Source organism: Erythrolamprus reginae, chromosome 1 (assembly GCF_031021105.1).
Source record: "Erythrolamprus reginae isolate rEryReg1 chromosome 1, rEryReg1.hap1, whole genome shotgun sequence".
Taxonomy (NCBI): domain Eukaryota; kingdom Metazoa; phylum Chordata; class Lepidosauria; order Squamata; family Dipsadidae; genus Erythrolamprus; species Erythrolamprus reginae.
The window spans coordinates 263,564,752-263,583,438 of NC_091950.1; the positions used below are offsets into that span (position 1 = coordinate 263,564,752).

General features: G+C 43.0%; 1 protein-coding gene across 5 annotated transcripts in view; it reads left to right on the forward strand.

Annotated features, from left to right (window-relative positions):
• Positions 1–18,687, forward strand: part of SNTG2 (syntrophin gamma 2) — a 249,146-nt gene that overhangs the window by 173,764 nt on the left and 56,695 nt on the right. The gene's annotated exons all lie outside the window — the stretch shown is intronic.

Consider the following 18,687-nt stretch of genomic DNA (forward strand, 5'->3'; position numbering starts at 1 on the left):
TGTTGCAGAACCACTTAAACAACAAGGTTCATGAAAGCTATGGTATAAGTTGTTGTTGTTTTTTTTTAAAAAAAGGCTTAACACAATTTCCTAAAGTAAAACAGACTCATGACTCCCCCCCCATCACCCATCCACATTGTTACGCATTATGTATCCTTGCCCTGCCACTGTCCCTTGCCGCTAGAGTTAGACTCTAAAAGAGCAAAGTAACAATCCAAAGAGGTTTCTTTACATGTTATACAGCTTGATTTTGTACAAAGTTAGAAAATATGTAAAATCTATAATATCTTTCCGAAAATTTCCAAAAGTATATTGAAAAATATGAGAACTAAACCCTTATCCATGTCTATCCATTCATAACAAAGAAAACAAAAAATAGAATAGGTTTGCAGGGAACTTCACTTCTGCTGGCCAAATGTGACAACTTTTTAAATTTATTATACTGGTTTCCATTACATACCAACAAAACTAGAATCTTAGTTTTACTTATAATATATTTAAACATTTTTTGAAATGTAGGTGATCAGGGAGGAAAGCAAAGTTTTGTAAGAAAAACATATTTCAATTTATAAAACAATACAACTTTTATAATGAAGGTTGTGATAGGATGTTGAAAATAGGATCTTGAATAAAGTGGGTGGGATTATTCCACAATTGAAAAAGGGTGTTTCCCTAAATACCAGACTGAGGATTGATCAGCAGGTGGCAGCACATAGCTGTGGTTGCCTGATCTCTGAATCTAAGCAGGGTCAACAGTTTGGAAATTCCAAGACTATGAGTTGAATTGGGTAATTTAAAAATAAAAACTCCTAGCTGAAAGGAAATAACCACAAATCACCTTTCTATGGTTGCAAGGAACGTTACACAATGTAGTCACCAGGAGTTGAGGTGTGAGTCCATTTCTTACTTACACTGTAAGAAACACAAGGATATATTAAACACATAATAAATGTGCTTATTGTGTGCAGATTATAACTGGGTTAGAAGTGCTGGAGTGTTGGAGTGCAGCTATGTAAAATTAGAAGCAAATTCCATTGACATGAATGAGGCTTATTCTTCAAAAAGCATGCACAGGTTAATGAAGCAGAAAAATGCAAAGTATATTTCTAAAATATTTTTGTTATTAATGTATAAGTTTATGTAAATGATAATCAACTAAATATTGCAATCAAGTTATTATTCAAAATGCAAAAGTAACCAAATTATTTAAAGGATAAGATAAGCAACGTATGTAAGATATACAGCAAGATAACAGACTTTTTGTTCTGGTGCCTATAATTCATTTAGCTGTTAAGCAGAGGTTCTAAGAATGTAAACAATTTTTCCCATTGATCTTCCTGGTGATGGCTTGGAGATTTCCCATCCTGTCCTACAAAAGAATGAACATTAACAGGAGCAGTCATCTAGCAAACATCTTTTTGCCAGAAAAATAAACAAAACACTAAATTCAGTCTCAAAAATATGTGAGGTTACTAAAACTCTTAATCACTATTATTACTGTTGCATATTTTATTTTTAAAAAATTGTTCAGAATGCATTCTAATCTTTCAAACAACAAATGAAAAAGTTCACATTTTGATATTGCCCCACCCCCAAATCAAATAATTGCAAGGAAAAAATTCAGACAATACAGTGTAGATAATATTTTTATTCAAGTGCTAGGAACTGAAAAGAATGTAAAGATAGCTAGGTGTTCTCTTTTTTAACATTTAAAAATAAAATTTCCTGTTTGTATATTGAAATTATGAATTTCGATCCAGAACTATGTTTCTATAAAATCAATCAGATTTAGCCAGTGCATTGTTATATATACATTTATATAAATTGCCTTCACCAAACACTTGCTATGTTTTCGCAAACATTAGACAAGATCCTCTGATATATTGCTAACTAATTAAAAGATAGGACAATGTGCTATTCATGGCATTATAATTAAAGTTATCCTACAGTCTTCAAATTGTGTGTTTGTGTGTGTGTGTGTGTGTGTGTGTGTGTGTGTGTGTGTGTGTGAAAGAGAGAGAGGCAGGGAGAGAGGGAGGCTTAAGAAGGAGATCTGAACTATGAGCTTTGATAATCTATTTGGCAGGATTAAAGCATGAAGAGAAAATTTAGAAGCTCTTACAGTATGGATTTTAATCTAAGGCTGCAGCTCACTGAAGAAACAACTGTTTTGCTATATATTGATCATAAGTCAGCAGTCTTTCTTTTTATGCACAACTTCATATCACAGCAGTCACATACAATTCAGCATTTAGGCTGCTAAATCCCTGTCCTTTTGTGCTGTAATACCTGTGACTAAGAAAGCTTTCATTTTGTGGTGGCTGAAGCTCTTTGTGCTTCCTGTTGGATGCTAGAATCCCAGGACAACATTCATAAATAGAATCATAGAACAACATTAATAGAAATAATCAATTAAATATTGGATTTTTTTTCTCTCCAGAAATTTCATAATCAGTGAATATAATGCCAGGTGAAGAGTCTACCTAGAGCTGCCTTTATAGGAGTGCATTTATAAATAACTTTGCTTTGCAGAACTTATGTCATACAGCAAATAGGATAACTAAGTTAACATTTTATAGAATAAACTCTTAAGAGAAAATAGTCTAAGTCAGAATCATTAAGTATCCAATATCTACTGGAGCACTAAAAGGAGAACCATTCTATATTTAATATAGTCACTGAAAAATAAATTCACCCTAGTATCTTATTCTTAGTGTGTAACTAGCGTAGCTACAGCAGCAGTAGAAAGATTTTGACCTGTTGAGCACAATTACACACTATATTGCTTTCTGAATTCATGGTTCATAGTTCTTTCTCCATTGTTAGCAAACTGCAGAGACAATGAAAATACTATAAAGGCCAAAATTTGAAGACCAATACTGAAAGCTGACATACCGTATATACTCGAGTATAAGCCGACCCGAGTATAAGCCGAGGCACCAATTTTTTCCACAAAAACTGGGAAAACGTATTGACCCGAGTATAAGCCGAGGTTAGAAAATGCAGTGACTACTGGTAACTTATAAAAATGGAAAACAATAAAATTACATTAATTGAGACATGTTTTAGAATATTTATTTTAAAGAAAACCAGTAAACTAGCTCTGTAAATTTAAAAGAGGGTAAACAAATTAACAATATTAACAATAAATTAAAAAGTAAAAAAAGTAGCTCGATCAGGAACAAAGCTAAAACCTAAGAGTTAAAATCCTTCAAAACTGGATTCCTTCTCATCATTAATTGGATTTACATTATTGTTCTGTTTTTATATATGCTGTGAGCCACCCTGAGTCCTTGGAGAAGGATTGCATACAAATCCAATTAAATAAATAAACAAACAAACAAACAAATAAATAAGTGTATCCAAAGAAGAGCTTCAGCATTAGCTGCTGTGAGGTTATCAGCATAGAAAACCAGATAGATAGATAGATAGATAGATAGATAGATAGATAGATAGATAGATAGATAGATAGATAGAGAAAGATAGATAGAGATAGAAAGATAGATAGACAGACAGACAGACAGACAGACAGACAGACAGACAGATAGATAGATAGATAGATAGAAATAGATACAGATAGATAGATAGATAGATATAGATAGAAAGATAGATAGACAGACAGACAGACAGACAGACAGACAGATAGATAGATAGATAGATAGATAGAAATAGATACAGATAGATAGATAGATATAGATAGAAAGATAGATAGACAGACAGACAGACAGATAGAAAAATAGATAGATGATAGATAGATAGATAGATAGATAGATAGATAGATAGATAGATAGATAGATAGAAATAGATACAGATAGATAGATAGATAGATAGATAGAAAGAAAGAAAGAAAAATAGATAGATAGAAAAATAGATAGATAGAAAGATAGAAAAATAGATAGATAGAAATAGATACAGATAGATAGATAGACAGATGATAGATAAATAGATAGATAGATAGACAGATAGATAGATATAGATAGAAAGATAGATAGACAGACAGACAGATAGAAAAATAGATAGATAGAAAGATAGACAGATAGAAAAAGAATTCCTGTCTAGCTCTGCCTCATAATACATTATTAGATCCTATCCAAGCAAGGACAGCAACTACCACAAAATACCATTTTTTAAACAGTTTAAATCCTTTCAAAGGAGGGGGAGGAGAATCTGACAGCAGGGGGCCTTTTTAATCCGACTAAAGGCAATGCAGAGAGAGCAAGGAATAGTTACTCACCATTACTTTTTCCCCCTCTCGGTTGGAGCAAATGGCTGCCTCCTTTGCTTGAGCTAGGGAGAGGAACTACGGCGTGCGAGAGGAGACAAAAGCTGGTGCCTCCTCGCTCTGGCTCAAGCAATGGCGCCCTCGTGTGGTGACTTTGTCAATGACCCGAGTATAAGCCAAGGCTGTGTTTTTCAGCCCATTTTTTGGGCTGAAAAACTCGGCTTATACTCGAGTATATACGGTAATAAGTCTTGACTGGAATTTTTCACTGTTTTCAAAATATTTATTCATTTTGCAGTGAACTTCCCTTAGAAGTGCCATTATCACAGATTATATCAAAATAGCTTGGCCAATTAGTGAATTATAATTACTGTTTTAATTGAAAACAATAATTAAAATTTAGTTCTATACTAACAGATTGAATATTAACTTTTTAGTGGATATAAATTATTGCACCATTCAGCTTTCTATTATACATGGTAATAGAATTCCTAAAGCATTTGTTTTATGATCGGAAATACATAACCGGCTACAAACTAATAAGGCTGTTATGCTACAATAATTGAAAACATATTTTAGAATAAAAAATATAAAAGTGCACCTCGAAATAAAATAAAAAGTAGTAGGCAAGTCAGATATAGTTTCAATCACATTGATGAATACAGCGTTTTCAAATAAGCCATCTTCCACCTCACACAATGTTATATCAGTGCCACTATACTACTTTTCAGTGCTGTCCATTTACATATTGAATTATCAGAGGATTCCAGTGATGTATGTGTCTGTAAGAGTGAATATTTATTCAAAGAGTAAGCAAACACTGACAATAGTGATATGAAGGTGAATTGCGGTGGACGCAGAGTAAGCACACGGACACAGAAAATGGGATATATGGGTCACATTTATTAATTGATTATCAGGACCTGCAGAGGTTAAAACGAAAGAGGGCGGAAATACCAATCAAAACATACATGAGCAACTATGGGCGAAAGCCCCCTGCTGAGCAAGGGAGGGTCCCCTTGAACTTGAACCTGGGCTTGAACTTGAACTTGAACTTCCCTTGCTCCCTGCCACGCCCATGCATGTGAGGAGGCTCACCCACCCAGGTTGTCGTCTCTGGGCATGCGGTGGATGAGCCCCAAGGGCATCTCTCCTCCATATCTGGGCCAGCCGAGCCTTATAACCATGGCGGGGAGCAGCCCGTCACCTTCCAAAAGGTGCCCAAAGGAGATCACACAATTGCTGAACTACCTTTTATACAGGGGATGCCGCTCGCCTGCCTGCCGGAAGCTGTCATGCCCCGCGACGAGTGCGGGACATGCTGGAACGCTGGGGGGGTCACATGCACACACCTACCATCAACCCCCCCATCTGGACACGAGCCGCTGGGCTCGCTCATGCTCCCGGCGCCACTGCAAATGCCGCCGACCTAGAGGTGGCCAACAGTCATTTGTCCTGTGGCGAGATGGCTACAGCAAGATAGCTGCAATAAGTTGTCATATGTTGAGTTGCCCTAACATCACTAGACCTGATTAAGAATTTCTCAAGTCTATATATTCAGCAGGCCCTTAGATTTTATAGGATAGGTAAATAGAAAATATTACTATGAACTTCTTCTGATATTGTTAGCTGCTTGAAGATGGTAAATAATAAAAAGAATTGTACAAGAATTGAAAGAGTAGCCAGCTCTTCTTTCTTTCTGCCATATCTAAAGGATTGTGGGATTTGAAATTATATCCCAAATGTTCTGTCTGGGTCCCTCCAGAGGCAAACACCAACCCAAAAAGAGAATCCAGACACACTGGTAAAAATCAAAGGCAGTTTATAGAATTCAAAGCAAACACAGGTAACAGAAAATGTCCTTACAAACAGGAACACACTGAAACTTCAAAGATGTTTCATGAAGGCCATGAAGTACAACAGGATTCTTGCTGTCAAAAACAACGCTGGAGATAACAAACATACGCCTCCCCCAAGTCTTCCAGTCTTCTAGGCCACAAGCCAAGATCAGAGACGCCGAGAAGCAAAGCAGGGTCACAGAACTTCCAGTTGATAACGCTCCACATGGCTGAAAAGGCTTGCCTGCCTTTTAAACCCTGCTGAGGAGAACCACACCCAAACCCAGCTGTTGCCAATTCAGTGATGCCAATACCTTTCTAATTGGTCCCGTCTCTGAGCTGCACGTCGCTGTCGCATGTCAATTATAACCTGTGCTTCCTCATCCAATGAGGCCAGGCTACTGGCTGGGGAGAGGGGCCCCCCCGGGGCTCTCAGGCTGCTCCCCCTCTTCCTGACTTTCCTCTCCCCCATCTGCCCGGTCCTCCCCCTCCTGTTCACTGTCCTCCTCCTCCGGGCCTGGATCCAGCAGAGACGCAGCCGGTCCCTGAGCAGCCTCAGGCTGAATCACAACACCAAAGTGGTGAGATTATCTGGTTAAAGTCTTCCCAGCGAGCTTGCAATAAGCAAAATCAAGGATTCATTTAACAACTGTGGTAAAAAGAGATTGTAAAATTGGACATATAAAATTTCACACAGCAATAGAATTTTGGTCCCAGTAATGGCTGTAAATAAAGGACTACATCAAAGTGAGTAAGAATTAACTGGTTTCCTGGATTCAGACAGTATACTGAGTCATAAATTAACCACACCTATAGATAGTCCACAAAATGCCAAGGCAGAAATAGATATAGCAGTAACCAGTTTTATTAAATTTGCCAATGTTATTGCTACCTACTTATTGTCCTTGTCAAGTAAATTTATGAATACATCTTGTGTATGGATAGAAAATATAGCAATGTCTTCTCTATCAAAAAAACAAACAAACCCCAAACCAAACCTGCCAATACTTTGTAGAGAGAGACTGAATGTTTAGTCAAAAGGCCAGCATAAATATGCAGACAGGCAGACAGATTCCTACAGAACATTCCTAGAAACAGTGGCTGCCAGATTCTATACGAGCCAGCCTTCTGTATTTTGTCTCCTGTTTTGAGTTCACATTGGGATGGGGAAATTCAGCTGTTTAATTAAGGATAAGCATGCCCTTTAGTTCCTGAAGCATGGCTAAACCCAGGCATTTCTAAATGAACTGGTTACTTCTGATAATATGTTAGTCAAGGCAATATCTAGTGAGAGGTTTGAGTCTTTTAAAATTAATTTTAATTAATTTTATTCTGACTTAGAGAAATAATATGTTTCCCTTCCTTCTATTTGCTAAAGCAGGAGAGTTTAAGCAATCTCAAAGGAAAAGATTCCTAGACAGGCATGTATTGATGCTGGGTTGTGAAATTGCACCGGAGGCGAAATAAGAACACGGACACCAAGAGCTGGATTTAAAATGGGTCACTTTATTAAAGTTAAATGAACTTTAAATGGCTATCGTCAAATAACCAGGACTTGCAGGGGTCATAAAATATTTTGGGCTGGAAATAATTCACGAATAACCTTCCTGGGCAACTTATGGGTGTAGCTCCTTGCTGAACAAGGTGAAGGTACCACGCCTTCACCTGGATCCTGGCCACGCCCAGGCATGTGGGAGGGCTCACCGTCCCCTCTCCTTCCGGTTATTGGGATAGGTGAGTCCCAAGGGCAGCCCCTCTCCAATCACCAGGCCGGTCCCGACACCATGAGCTCCTGGCAAGGGGCTGTCCATCATCTTAAAAGATGCCCAAAGGAGAACATGCAGTTGCGAGCACCGCCCAATTTCCGCCCCTAGCCTGCCAAATCCCAGTGACCAAAGGGAAGCCAATTATCAAATTATGACTAAATGTGCTACACCCCCTAACCAGGCCAATCCTCACTCCCCAGTGTGGAATAGGCGAAAAACGGTCACCGCTAAAACGCTGAGACCGCAAAAAATTCCTATTCGGCCCCCGTGGGCGACCCGTTCAAGGCACACTGCAAGATAGGGAGGGCGGGCGGGTGTCCGCTTCTTCATGAGCCGGGGGCAAAGGAAGAACGCCTGTGGTGCAGCCCTATTTATAGGGCTCGCCCAGCACGCCCCCAGCAACAACGGGCAGAGCCTGTGCGCGCAGCCCAGCAAAAGCGATCTCGCAGTCCCCTGCGAGATCGCAACCTGTTTCACAGGCTCGCCCTGCACACCCCCAGCAACAACAGGCAGAGTAAGTGCGTGCAGCCTGGCAACAGCGATCTGGCAGTCCCCTGCGAGATCGCAAACGCCAATCAGGCGTTTACCTCGCCGTGTTCCTCCTGGCCCCGGGGCAATTTTTGCCAGCCGCTTAAAACGGCCAACTGGCATTTTCTGAGAGATTTACTCCGGAGTCTTCCCTTATGCACCGTTCTAATTTGGGCATTTAAATCTGGTTCATTTCTCTCTCTGTTTTGATCTTGCATTCTGCTGGAGTTCTTTCAGTTTCCCTCTTTTTCTGGAGTTGCTTGCTACTGATAATCAAGGTTTTTTTTAAAAAAAATTGAGGAACAGCTCTGAATATTTTGTCTCTCAGAAAAGTAGGAAACAATGGTTTCTGCCATTCCTTGGGAAAGCTAATTTTTTCTTTTGCATAAAATAGCAAATAATCTTTGGCAGACACAAAGACATTCCCTTCAGCATTCCAAAATAATGGGAAGAAGTAGAATAAAGGAAAGGACCTTGAAAGTCTTCTAGTGCAACCTCCTGCTAGAAACAGAAACCCACAAATGCCATTTCAGACGAATTGTTCTCCAGTCTTTGTATAAAAACCTCCAGTAATGCCTTTTGAAGGCAACCCATTGCACAGAATAAGTGCTCTAACTGTCAAAAAATTTCTCCTTTTTTCTAGGTTGGGTTTCTCTTTGATTAGTTTCCATCCATTACTTCTAGTCCTGCCTTCACATGCTTTGGAAAATATTGGCAGCTCCTCAAATATTGAAAGACTGCTATCATGTCATCCAATTCCTGCAACTATTCTTCATACGTTTTAAAATCCAGTCCCCAATCATCTTTGTTGCCCCTCTCTGCACTCTTTCTTAATTCTCAACATCTTTTTTCTGTCGTGGAAACCAGAAGTGGTTGCAATATTCCAAGCGTGGTCTTACTCAAGTATTTATAAAGTGGTATTAACACTTCACCTGATCTTGATTCTGTCCCTCTATATTCATGCAGCCTAGGAGTGTGTTGGCTTTTTTTTTTGGAAGCTGCAGGATTCATTTCTGGCCGTAGGGAATACTGAGAAGTGGAAAGCAGGTGGAGGAGAAAGATTTGAGTAGGGCTAGGTGGGGAGCCTTCACATAAAGTTTTCCATGTGACATCCTCCAAATGATTTTCATACTCTCACATATCAAAGGAAAGAAAAACTCTTCTTATATACTGTGCAGATATTTAAAAGACTGAGTTATATTTTTAAAAAGAATTATTTTTGCGGAATGGATTGATATCTCTACTAAATATTAAAGGGGCTCTTCTTGCCGAGATCAGCATGTTCAAGAATTCAGAATTACAGGGACAAAGCAGAAACTCAGTCCTGACAGATTTGATGGGCTAAACCAGTCAGTCTATTATTTAAGAGCTGCATAAAGATTTCACTAAAAACAGTCAACAGAAAAGAAAGACTTTGATCATAATGGAAACTTTCAAACAAAACTGACATATCAGAAAAGTTTAATCAATTTCCTTGGGTTACAGTCTTGGTTAGATGCTTTAGTCCCTTATCCAAAAAATCTGTTCTTTTAAGAGTGAGCTCACAGAATCTGCCATAACAGTGATATAAATTATTTTTATAGAGTATGATCAAAAGGTTATGATAATTTTTCTTTTCTAAGAAGAGTAGTGTTTGCTCTAAATTCTATAAGCAAAGCCAATAATGGTGCACAGTTTCTTAAAGACTATGGAAGCCAAATGGTATTTCTAATTAGGAATACTTATGATTCTTTCTGCAAATATGTGCATACATATTGATACTTGCTTATGCATCATGCATTTATAAATACAAGCTTTCAACTGTTTAAATAGAGCGAACAGTGTCTGAACTCAGTTTCAGACCACAATGTGAAAATAACAGCTATTTGGGGGGGGGGAGACGCAGTCTGAGAAGCTAACAAGTAGAATTGTGGGTAGCTGAGAGATTGTGTGTTGATTTTCAAAAGTAATAATAATAATAATAATAATAATAATAATAATAATAATAACAACAACAACAATAATAATAATAATAGATTTGTACGCCGCCCCTCTGCAAACAAATAGTTATTTATATCATGCTTTTATTACTTTTACACATACATTTTGGTGGAAAACATATCCAAAAACACCTTCTTCCTATTATCTTCACAACAACCTTAACTGGTGAGTTGGACTGAGAGAGAGTGACTGGCCCACATTCGCCCAGCTGACTTTTGTGGCTAAGGCAGGACTTGGTCTCTCACTTTCTAGGTGGTGTATTAACCACTACACCAAAGCGTCTCTCTTTATATTCTTCTAATCAGATCCCAGTCAATAAATCTGCCATCCGTAAAATAACTTTCAGTGTTTGGATCATTTTGGGCTCAATTCTGATCCCATACTCATTTTATACACAGGTCATCCTACTTGGGGATTAATGTTGTAAAACAGAGTAAACAAGGTTGAAACTTGACTGTAGAAAATACCACTTTAGCAACAGAGTGGTTAATGTCTGGAAATCACTACCTGGCTGTAGTTTTATCATCAAACCCCAAAAACTTTACCCTTAGATTGTCCATCGTTGACCTCACCCAATTCCTAAGAGGGGTGTCCATGAGCGCACCAGCATGCCTACTGTCCTTGTACAATTGTTCCCTCTTATCAGTATCCATCTTATGTATATAAACAATGTTATATACAGTGATAACTTGTCTTACAAACTTAATTGGTTCCAGGACGAGGTTCGTAAAGTGAAAAGTTCGTAAGACTAAACAAGGGAAATATTGTTTAGTCTTACGAACTTTTCACTTTACGAACCTCGTCCTGGAACCAATTAAGTTTGTAAGACAAGATATCACTGTATATAACATTGTTTATAGGAATCAATGGAAAAGCGATTAATACATGCAAGCCCAAAACTCACCCCTTTTGCCAGCCGAAGCGCCCGTTTTTGCACTGCTGGGATTCCCCTGAGGCTTCCCTCCATGGGAAACCTGACCTCTGGACCTCCTTGTTTTTGTAATGCTGCAGGGCATTCCCAGCAGGGGATTCCCAGCAGCGCAAAAATGGGCCTTTCGCTGGCAACAGAAGTCCGGAGGTGGGGTTTCCCAGTGAGGGGAGCCTCAGGGGAATCCCAGCAGTGCAAAAATGGGCGCTTTGGCTGGCAAAAGGGTTGAGTTTTGCGATGCTGCAATTTCGCTGAGGCTCCCCTCAATGGGAAACCCCACCTCCAGACTTCCGTTGCCAGCGAAGGGCCCATTTTTGTGCTGCTGGGATTCTCCTGCAGCATCGCAACAACATGGAAGTCTGGAGGTGCGGTTTCCCATGGAGGAGAGCCTCAGGGGAATCCCAGTAGCGCAAAAATGGGCGCTTCGCTGGCAACAGAAGTCCGGAGGTGGGGTTTCGAAGCAAGGGGAGCCTTCAGCTGGCAATGGAGGCGGAGTATCCCAGCGGCGGCAGCTTGGGTTCGTAAAGTGAAAATAGTTCGGAAGAAGAGGCAAAAAAATCTTAAACCCCGGGTTCGTATTTCAAAAAGTTCGTATGACGAGGGGTTCGTAAGACGAGGTATCACTGTATATGTATATTACAAATACGTACTTGACAAAAAAAAAAAAGATTAAGATAAAATAATAAAATAAAATTCAAAAGCTTTTTAAAGCAAAAGTGTGTACAAGTGTAGAGGCAAAGCATGACTTTTTCTGTAAAATCTTTGATCACCTTCAACCACAGCAATACACAAGCACATAATAGAGTCAAACTAAATGTAAACTGCTCCAAACTCGACTGCACAAAATACAACTTCAGCAATAGAGTGATCAATGCCTGGAATTGAATGTGGTTTCTTCCCCAGACCCCCAAAATTTTAACCTTAGACTGTCTACAGTCGACCTCTCCCCATTTCTGAGAGGTCTGTAAAGGGTGCCGTAGTGCTTAGTTATAGTGCATAGTGCACCCCATAAGTACACTACTGTGTCTACCATCCCTATCCTACTGTCCTATTGTCCTCTTTTATCATTACTTTTTTACTTAAGTTTAAACAAAGATTGAAAAGATTGGTAGAGACACTACGTATAGAATAGTGGGTTGATTTTACGTTCTTAGATAAAAAGCATAAACCCATAACTTCAGCACTAGTGATGGGTGAACCCAACGGTGTTGGGGTTAAGCAAGTTCGCCCGAACTTCACGCAAAGTTCAACCCAACCCGAACCCGAACGGTCCGTGGCAGCAAGGCTCCGCCCCCAGAACCCCATCATTTTTTATTTTTATTTATTTTTATTTTTACAGAAAGGGATGCTGCAGCGGCGCCGCAAGCAAAGGGAGGTCCTTTCACGTAAATATATATATTTTTATTTTTATGTGAAAAGACCTACCTTTTCTTGCCGCGGCGCTGCAGCATCCTTTTCGTAAATATATATATATATATATATTACATGAAAAGACCTCCCTTTGAAGGAGCTGGGGAATCCCTCCCACGAAGAGATTTCGGGGACGGAGCTTTGACGTCACGTATACCAGCAGGTTGCTAAGGACGCCAAGGTGATCACTTCCTGGATTCCATGGGAAGAATAAGATCCATACTATCAACACAAATGCCCTGTCACTCATCAGCTACCCTACCATTATAGTGAGCTGGCCAAATGGGGGTATAGAAGTTGCTGATGTCAAGTTCTGGTAAATCTCAAAATGTACGGAGGTTTCCATACTTAGTCCAACAACTAGAGGTCACACACAAGTCAGAAAGAGTGTGTCAAAGCCAATTATTATTATTATTATTATTATTATTATTATTATTATTATTATTATTTATTAGATTTGTATGCTGCCCCTCTCCGTAGACTCGGGGCGGCAATACCATCAATGCATCCATCATTCATGGTATCATGTCCAAAATGGCACTCAAAGATGAGCTCTTGAGATGAGCTCTTGGTGTTAAGAACTAAAGCTACTATTCTGGCACCTTGGAACATATTTTTACAATCCGACCAATCAGGCATTTACAGTTAGAATGTCCCTGTGACCTTCCTGTCAATCAGCTTAAAGCTCTCTTGGGAGAATTGGTGCTAGACCTATGATTGGGGGTCACCACAACATGAGGAACTGTATTAAGGGGTCACGGCATTAGAAAGGTTGAGAATCACTGGTCTATGACTTCTAAATCATGAAAATGACTCCAATGATACCTCCCAAGAACAACCTCAGAGCTCTCTGTCCAGAAGAGGACATTGTTAGGAATAGCTAAGATACTGTGCAGGACCCTCAAACCAGGATTGAATTCCTCCCAGTTTGGACTGATTTGCCTGAACCAGTAGTGACCCACTAGTAACATCACAATGACCAAACCAGATTGGTCGGTGCCGGTCCATGGGCGCTGCCTTCTTTTTAAATTTTTTCCCCTCTGAGCATATGCAGAAGCCGATTTCTGGCACTGTGCATGCAGTCACCATCTTTTTTTCTGCTTAGTTTTCCCCCCCCCCTGATTTTTCATTACTGCGCATGCACACACCTACATGGCGCAGGAGGGAGGTAGCAAACCGGCAGCAAGGTAAGTTAGAACCGATCCCTGCCTCAAACTCCCAGGGCTCTGATAGATGACCCTAGATAAAAATATAGAGGTATATAGAATCCTCATAGTTTATCTGGTTCTGTGTGCTGCTTATTGAATGTTGGCTGCTAGAGAGGATGTATTCTCCAATGCACTTGCAAGGAGAGTCCAACGTGGGTAATTCTCCAGTCTCATTGGAGGGACTGAGTTTTAATTTAAATATTATGCAGGCAACGCCCCCTAGCCCCCCAGTCATGAAAACTCAGTCGCAGTAAAGGGACCTTTTTGAGTTTTCTCTGTACTGAAGTATTAGTAATTTTTATATTATTAAATATCGTTGTAGTTTCTTGTTACTAATACTTCTTAATCTATCTTTCTTTATGTTTTGCAGGTTTTTTTATGGAAGACTGGCTCCCTCCCTTACGGCAGTGGACCAGGCCCTCCGTGGGTGCTGTCCACTGGACCGTCACGCTCTGCCCCCCCCTTCTACCTTCTCACATCGGCCTTCGGAAACGGCCGTGGGGAGGGTAAAAAAATTAATTGCTTAACAGAGCGGCCGGGTTCCCGACCCCCGAGGTCGCTCCCGGTGTCGGAGGCGGTTGACGTCGGGAGGGGACTGCCCCGCCCGACGGAGATTACCAGAGCCGAAGAACGGAAAGATCAGGCGACCGTAATGAGCTTCAGCCGAGCAGGACTGTAATGGGAGGAGAAAAGGCCGCCAGAGCTATAAAACGCCGGAACGGCGCTACTCAAAGCTGGCAGGCCTATTCCTCACAGAGTCTCGGCGGGAACGGCTGTTTGGCTGCCTGCCGGTTGTCATGACGACGGCGCGGCGGCCATTTTTGTTGAATCGGCCGAGTGCAACGTAATTGCCAAGGGGGTGAGAGGAGCGGGAAGGCTCCCAGGCCACACCCCTAGTCTGCCTGGTAACGAGCAGTCGAGCTTAGCACGCAGATAGAGATCGTTATACACAGCTCTTCTCCTTCTCTGCTGCGACATAGCTGGGCCTTTGATCTACGGAAAACCTGTGCGTGAGTGTACCATTATGGCAGACAATTCGGTCCACTCAGGGGAGGAGGTGGCCAGTTCAATCAGGCCCGGTACCCCTAAGGACAAGCCTCATTCAGAAAAATCCAAGGCAAAATCCTCTCAGAGTGCTTCCCTTAAAGAGGCCGAGAAGCGGATTCGAGCACTCGAGAGGCAATTAGAACTGTCCCAGAGGCAGCAGCCAGCACAGCTGCCTCAGCCTACTCTTATTATGGGACCCACTCCCACTCCGGCCTCCCCCCTAACTGGTATAGCGGGGGTAGCAGGCTCGGCAACGGAGCATGATTGGTCGCCTGAACGCCCCCTATTAACAACGGGACCTCAATATAGCCAGGAAGTGCAGTTTAACCAGCCCATGGCCACCTTTACACCTTCCGCCGTGGGTCTGAGGAACTCCTTTGATACCTGGCAAAGTATGCCTCAGAACCTCCAGGACTTGATCAGCAACGTTTATGCTCAGGGCATCAATGTAGGGGCGCATCAACAGGCCCCAGTGTCTCACATTCCTCAAAGACAAAGGAATGTTTGGGCTCCACCGGCCCCAGCCTCTTTCCAGGGTTCCATGGAAGAGGACCCGTACCTCAGAGAGGACGACAGTGAGGAGGGCGAGGGGTTGTCGGGGGATGAACAACCACCCGAACCACCAAGCCTTGTAGGCCTGTTCAAGCCCTCTCTTTTCCGGATCATGTTGAATAAGGCTAAGCTGGTTTTTGAAGGGGCAGGAGAGGGGAAGCTGCCTAAGGATGTCACCGCACAGGCCTCAACAGGGGTCTTGCTGTCAGTGCCAAAGAAGGAACCAGAGACCATCCCCTCATCTGAAGGGGACCTCTATGATTGACCGAAAATACTACACTTTCGATCAGGAGATGGAATCCCTTTTGACACCTCCCACCATAGACACTCCTGTGGCAAGTTTGGTTTCTACCGCCTTGGTTCCATCTGAGTTTTCTGATGGACTGAAGGCGGAAGACAAAAGAGCCGAGACTATAGTGATGAAGACCCATCAAATGGCAGCCTGGGCCTTACGTGCCGCTTCGGCTGCCTCATTTTTCAATAGGGCTACTATCCTGTGGATACAGGACATACAATCACGAGTGAGCCAGGAGGACAGCAAGCTCCGCCAGGATTTAAATAAACTGCTGGCGGCTACGGAGTTTTCCGCAGATGCAACAATGGATGCGGCCAAGTTTGCATCTCGCGCGTTAGCATCTTCATTGTCCTCCCGGAGGTTAATCTGGCTGCGAAGCTGGCAGGCGGACGTAAAATCAAAATGGCGTCTTGCCTCAGCCAGATTCCAAGGGGAAAAGTTGTTTGGTGATTCCCTTGAAAAAGTCCTTATCGAGGATAAGGACAAGAAGAAAGTTCTTCCCAGATCCAACAGGAGAGGAGACAGGCATTTCACACCGTTCTATAGAAGGCAGTCCTTTCGTGCCAAGCCCTCCTCAACCGTCTCTCAGGGTTCGAGGACCTTTACCCAGGGCTCCTTCAATCAGGGAGGCTTCCGCCAGGACAGGCCGTACTTCGCGGACCGAGGAAGACCCTATCAGCAGGGACACTGTCCATACAGAGGTTCAAATTTCAAGGGGTCCAAACGAGGAAAATGACTCTACAGAATCCTACCCTCTGGGGGGCAAGCTCCTCTACTTCACCAACGCCTGGAGGGCGGCCTCCCTCGACTCCTGGGCAGTTGCCACAGCAACGCATGGGTTGCGGATAAATTTTCTCCGTGTACCCCCAAACAGATTCCTTCCGTGTCCTCAATTGATAGACCCCCAAAAGAGGGCGCTGTTACACCGGGAACTAGAGCATATCCTGGAGATAGAAGCAATAGAGGAGGTCCCCTTCCACCTGAGGGGGAAAGGATTCTATTCAATCGTTTTCCTAGTTCCCAAGTCCTCGGGCGGGGTCCGTTTGATTTAAAATCTCAAACAGTTGAATCTGTATGTGCGTTATCAAAAATTCAAAATGCACTCCCTCAGGTCTATTCTGCAGTCAATACGGCCAGGAGACCTCCTCACCTCTATCGATCTCAAGGAGGCCTACCTCCATGTACCGGTATTACCAGAGCACAGACAATTCCTCCATTTTTCCGTGAACGGATCGCATTACCAATATCGAGCAATGCCATTTGGCCTGTCACCAGCGCCGAGGACGTTCACCAAACTTTTGGACGTCCTCACGGCCACCTTGAGACACCGGTCAGTACGCCTCATGGCATATCTCGACGACATTCTAATTTTGTCAAAGTCCCGACCGGACACAACGAGATCTTCAACTAACCTTGGCTACCCTACGAACATACGGGTTTACCGTAAACCTGGAAAAGAGTCACTTAACACCAACAACCAGATTGGTTCACCTGGGCACCCTCATAGACACGGACTTGTGCCAGGTATTCCTATCAGAGGACAGACAGGACAATATCCGGAATCTACTCCAGACACTGTCATCTCAGCCAAGGCCTTCCCTGGCCTTCCTATCCAAGATCTTGGGCATGCTGGTCTCCTGCATAGATGTGGTTCCCTGGGCCAGGTTACACATTCGCTCCCTCCAATGGTTCCTCCTACCCTACCAAAGGAGGAAAACCAGCCATACCAGGACACAGGTAATCCTCCCGGCAGGGGTCAGGAGATCCATGCGATGGTGGACTTCAACCGCCATTCAGAGGGGGTCTCCTTTTCAAGGACAGGACTTCATCACTCTCACAAAGGACGCCAGCCTGTTCGGGTGGGGTGCCCACCTTTCATCCAGTGTGGCACAAGGTCTGTGGACTCCTCGGGATTTAGAGAACATCAATATCAACTTTCTGGAATTGAGGGCAGTGTTCTTGGCCCTACTGAGCTTTTCTCACCTGGTGCAGGGCAGCCATGTCCTGGTCCTAACGGACAATGTTTCCGCTCGCTCTTACATCAACCACCAGGGCGGGACAAGATCCAGACGCCTCATGCAGGAGGCCGACACTCTGTTCTGATGGGCAGAGGTCCACTTGGCCTCTCTCTCAGCCGAGCACATCTCAGGCCAAGAGAATATATGGACGGACTGGCTGAGCCGCAAAACTCTGGACCCGGCAGAGTGGAAATTGGATCCAGCTGTGTTCAGAACTCTGTCAACTCGGTTCAACACACCGATCCTGGACCTCTTTGCAACGTGCCACAACACGCAGCTGCCCCGCTTTTTTCCCCGGTTCCCATCTCTGGGTACGGAGGGGGTGGATGCGCTGCGCCTTCCTTGGCCAAAAGGACTCCTGTATGCGTTCCCACCTACTCGCATCCTCCAGAGAGTCCTACAAAAGATCATACAGGAACGTGCCGAGGTACTACTAATAGCTCCCTTCTGGCCTCGACAGGCTTGGTTCTCAGACTTGACGGAGTTGTCGATCTCCCCTCCTTGGAGAATCCCAGACCATCAGATAGCCCTCAGCCAGGGGTGCATTGCGCATCCAGAGCCCCAGTGGTGGAGAATGACCGTGTGGCACTTGAAGGGGACCGCCTGAGGCGCCTTCATCTCCCTGACACGGTCATAGCTACCATGCAGGCTGCACGTCGACCAGCTACGAGGCGCATTTATCAGTCCACCTGGTCAGCCTTCTGTACTTTCTGCGGAGTCCAGGAAATCGACCCTTTCGCCGCCTTGCCAGGGACTGTCTTAACCTTTCTTCAGGCGGGATTGGATAAAGGTTTGGCTCCTAACACTTTGCGCCGCCATGTGGCCGCTTTGTCAACGATTTTAAGTCCAGATTACTACCGGCCTTTGTCACGACACCCCTGGATTCGGGATTTCT